This window comes from Benincasa hispida, chromosome 12, assembly GCF_027475165.1.
Source record: "Benincasa hispida cultivar pf3 chromosome 12, pf3_genome.v1.1, whole genome shotgun sequence".
Taxonomy (NCBI): domain Eukaryota; kingdom Viridiplantae; phylum Streptophyta; class Magnoliopsida; order Cucurbitales; family Cucurbitaceae; genus Benincasa; species Benincasa hispida.
The window spans coordinates 71,974,435-71,979,954 of record NC_143489.1 but is presented as its reverse complement, the minus strand read 5'-3'; positions in this window follow the sequence as shown (position 1 = coordinate 71,979,954).

Sequence of the window (5,520 nt, the reverse complement as noted above, 5' to 3'; positions counted from 1 at the left end):
TTCCAAAGAGAAACTGTGACCATTATGTTTAAGCCCCAGAATCAGCCCTTAAGGAAGCAATCTCTCTACTTATCCCTGCTTCGGGAAAGGAGTAAATTCCATATTATGGATTGAGTTCTCAACTCTCAGATTAGACAAGTCCCCAAAAAGATAGGCATGTTGAATTGTCAATCTGGCCACTCTCACCCATACTAATCAAAGAACCGCCCTCAAAGGCAGAAGTTCCCAAAACACTCAGGATTAAGGTCGTGTCACCTATGGTCGTTTAGGTGAGATGCAAGTCTCTAGTATCAACGGTGTTATATACAGAGTCTAGTCATCTCGTGGTCTAGGTCTCATACAAACTCTTTGTATTGGACACTCTCGCTCCACTCTCCACACGAATGGTCAGAATCAACCATCTGTAGTAGTTTACAACACTTGCAAACCTCTACAAAGCGGGCCATATCCATAGTGTCACGAGGATCAAGTATCCCACCTTAATCCTTATACTACAGACCGATCACTTAAGGCATGATCCACTTGTATATCACATATACATGCTTAAGTTCACATAAGATAACCAAGGAGCTTTGTTTATTGGATATGAGTAAATGCCAGAATTAAATAACACTTATTTTATTCATTGAACAATGTGTATCTTTACAAAATAATGAGACTCTGGGAGAATTAAGACATCAATCCCAACAATCTCCCACTTGTCCTAATGACTCGGGAGACTAATGTACAATATACAATAAATTAGGGCATACCCTAGCATCATCTCCCATTTTCCCTAGACAAGATGCCGCATGTCTCGCAGACCTAGACTCTCCAGGTGACCCTCGAACACTTTAACCGTGAGGGCCGTTGTAAAGGGATCAACAACGTTGTGCTCCGATGCAATCTGCTCGACTATCACATCACCACGATGCACAATCCCCCTGATCAGATGATATTTTCGTTCTATGTGCTTACTCGACGATGACTCTGAGGCTCCTTCGAATTTGCCACAGCCCCACTGTTACCACAATAAAGAGTGATAGGCAAATCAATATTTAGAACAACTTCCAAATCTGTAAGGAACTTCCTCAGCCAAACAACCTCTTTAGCTGCTTCACAAGCCTCTACGTATTCGTCTTCAATAGTGGAGTTCGCGATGCATCCTTGCTTGATGCTTCGCCAAACTACAGCCTCTCCATTCAGAGTAAAGACTGACCCCGAACGGTCTGAAAGTCAGAGTTCATGTATCTTGTAAAAATCAGATCTTTATCTTCTTACACGAGCATGTAGTCCCTCGTTCTCCGAAGATACTTGAGGATCGTCTTGACTGCCGTTCAGTGATCAAATCCTGGATTGGACTGGTATCGACTGATAACCCCTACTGCATAGCAAATGTCGGCTCTGATACACAACATTGCATACATCAAGCTTCCTATAGCAGAAGCATAGGGAATCCGTCTTATCTCCTCAACCTCTTAAGGTGCCTTAGGACATTGATCCTTAGACAGAATGATTTCATACCTGAAAGGTAACAAACCCCTCTTGGAATCCTGCATCCTGTACCTAATCAACATTTGATCAATGTACATACCTGAGACAGGGCTAACCGTTTGTTCTTGCGATCCCAAATGATCTGGATCCTGAGAACATACTGTGCCTCACCCAAATCTTTCATTTTAAACTGGGCAGCTAGCCAACTCTTAATGATAGTCAGATATCCTACATCATTCCCAATGAGTAGGATATCATCCACATACAGTACTAGGAAAGCTACTGAGTAGTTGATGATTTTCTTGTAAACACAAGGCTCATCAACGTTCTGTTCAAAGCCAAATGATTTGACAGTAGTGTCAAATTTGATGTTCCAAGATCGAGATGCTTGTTTCAGCCTATAAATGGACATATTAAGCTTGAAACTCTTTGCTCTTGATCTTGAACTACGAACCCCTCTAGTTGAGTCGTATAGATGGTCTCCTTAAGATTACCATTAAGAAAGGCAGTCTTGACATCCATTTGCCATATTTTATATTCATAAAATGTGGCTATGGACAAGAGAATCCTGATAGACTTAAGCATGACAACAGATGAGAAAGTTTCCTCATAGTCAACTCCCTTAACCTGGGTAAAACCCTTTGCCATGAGCCTAGCCTTAACGGTTTTCACCTTTCCATCTACACCTCTCTTTCGCTTATAGATCCACTTACACCCAATAGGTCTTACCCCATCAGATGAATCAATAAGCTTCTAGACGTTGTTGAAGTACATAGACTCCATTTCCTGGTTCATGGCCTTGACCCATTCATCTTTGTCAACATCCTCTATTGCTTTCTTAAAAGACAACGGATCCTCGACCATCATTCATAATGACGTTATGGGCTTCAGTCAAACCCATGTAGCAATCCTATGGGTTCATAACCCTCCCACTACATCAAGGCAGTCTCAACTCTTGAGCTGGTTGACTAGACGTCCCGATCTCAACAACTCTTGTTGATCTATTGACCTGTTCAACAATTCTTGTTGAACCCTCAGCAGTCTCAGTCTCACTTGAGATCTCACGTAAAACGATCTTACTTCGTGGCTTATGATCCCTCATGTGATCTTCTTCCAAGAAGATAGCATTAGTGGAAACAAACACTTTGTTCTCACTTGGATCATAGAAGTATCCTCCTTTTGTTTCCTTGGGGTAGTCCACAAAGAGGCAAACCTTCGAATGCGGTTCCAACTTCTTTGGGTTAGTCACTAGCACATGTGCCGGACAACCCCAAATCCTGAAGTAGTATAAACTACCTTTACGACCTCTCCATAACTCAATAGGTGTTTCAGAAACACTTTTCGAGGGAACGTTGTTTAGGATATAACATGCAGTCTACACTGCATAACCCCAAAATGAGTCTGAAAGATGAGCATAACTCATCATAGACCAAACCATGTCCAACAAGGTCCTATTTCTCCTTTCTAATATACCATTCTACTGAGGTGTACCAGGGGCCGAGAGTTGGGACGTAATCTCATGTTCTATCATATAGTTCTGGAATTGGAGGTCTATATACACTCCATCACGATCAGATCGTAGTGTTTTTATCTCCTTACCTAACAAGTTTTCAACTTCTACCTTATACTCCATGAACTTGTCAAGAGCTTTAGACTCACGTTGCATTAGGAAGAGATACCCAAACCTTGAATAATCATCTATGAAAGAGATGAAATATTCATACCTACCTTGAGCTCTAACAATCATTGGACCACAGAGGTCTAAATGTATAAGCCCCAAGGCTTCCTTGGCTCTGTAACCTTTTCCAGTAAAAGGTCGATTGGTCACCTTGCCTTTAAGGCATGATTCACATACCGACAAGGAGTTTTCTTTTAAACTCTTTAGAAGTCCACTTTTCACTAACTTCTCAGTCTTATTGAGGTTGATGTAACCTAACCTTAGATGCCAAAGATGGGTGTTTTCCTTTGGAGAAACCTTTGGCCTTTTAGCTGTTGTTGTCGTACTAAACATTTCAGTGTTAAACAAGGCTTTTATGACTAACGGCCTTAGTACATATAAGTTATTTTCCATTGAACCAAAATCAATCTTCATTCCATTCTTGAAAATAAACACTTTATTCTCAGAAAAGGAGACTATCTAGCCTTGTTTAATGAGACAAGAAACCGAGATTAAGTTCCTCTTAATATGAGGAACTACAAAAACATTATCCAGTAACAGATAACGTTTTTTTGTCAACAAATAACTTCAGCCTGCCTATCGCAATAGCTGAAACAACCTCATCGTTACAAACTCGAAGAGTCATCTCTCCCTGTGGCAATGTTTTCCAGGAACTGAATCCTTGGTAAGAGGAGCTGACATGATTAGTAGCACCTGAATCAAGGATCCAGGCAGAATCATCATTCTCTACCAGACATGTCTCCAAGACCAATAAATCGTATTCACTGTCTTGTCTCCTCTTTTGGAGAGTAGTGGGATGAAGGTCGCTTGCCACGAAATTCGTTTCACACGATTCTTTCCACTATAAAAAATCAGTCATTTTTTTAAGAAACTTTAAAAGGAAATACTAATGAGTTGTTGAAAAGAAAAACACATTGACCTACGTTAGGTTTTAAGCAAATACCCGTTGTAAAATAAAACAACATCCAATAAGCTTTTAGCGAACCTAACATGAACCCCGTGTGACATCTAGTTTCACAATAACACTTCAAATGTTTATGACAAAAGCCGTCGAAGGGAGGTCAGTTATCCCTCCTCTGAATTGAGAATATCTCAACCAGTCATTAATACCAGAAGAACTCTTGTTCCTATAACGACTAGCCATCATTGATTTGGCTAAGAGATCATTAACTTACTTAACAATCTCTTGTAAGTGTGACCCGCCATTTTAAGCCCTAGAGGTCCGTCCCAAAACGCCAATCCGAAGGGAAAAATCCGATTGAGGAAAAACCTAAAGCGACCCTATCCATTTCTGGAGTTCACCTTGATATTGACCAACTGCACAAAACCCATCCGAAGGGGGTCGTATCGAAGGTGACTCGAGGGTGTACAGAATGATCTCACGATGTGAACCAATGACAGAGACCATAGGACGTATTGGCACACACTCTTCACCCACTTACTATAAATACTCTCTTCGTCCACCTTGATATTGACTCATGCAAACACCATCCGAAGGGGGATGCATCCTAGGGTATCTCGAGGCCAAGCATGAATCTCAAGGTGTGAACATACAGGGAGAAACATGAGTGAAATCATAGACATATCTGATATGCCTCCACCTCCCACTGAGTATTTTATAACCTAGGATTTAGTTTACTTAGAAAAAACACGGCTAAAGATTTTAACTAAGTGACTTTTAGGTTTTCCAAAGAGTAACATTTACCTTGGATAGTTGAACAACTTTTGATCATCATCCATTTAACGGAGTCTTTAACCAAAACATCCCATGCTTGTTGAAAATCTATCTAAGTCACCTTTCCAGGTAGGGGTGTTACGTTTCCGTCAACTTAAGAACCCCAGCCTAGCCAGAACCCGCCTTAGACAAAAGGTCCCTTATAGATAGGTTTACAACAAATTTAATATTTTATTCCAACCAATTTAATCCTATTAAACCGATTTTAAAAGATTAATCTAGGTTACTAAACTCTTTAGAACCATTTGAATTTAAGTCTATCTCAATCCAATTTTAAAATCCTTTTAAAACTTTAGTTCACCCTAAGTCTGCATGCAACTTTGAATGATTGATTTTAGGTCTAATTTCCATTATAACACTTATAAACGGAAACAACCACAACGTGAAGCTAACACATGCAAGGCATTCATAACGCTTATAAACGGCCTGGGTGTCATGCTCAATGCATTGTCCATTCATTGCTACTTTTTTTATATAACACTTATACAAAACAACAATGAAACAAGTAAAACATGCTTTCATTCACCCTTAAACTATAACATTTATAATAAAAGGATGATGCATGATAATGCTCAATGCATGCAAAATATAACTCTTATATTTCTTGATGCATGCACATGCTTATAAGTAATTT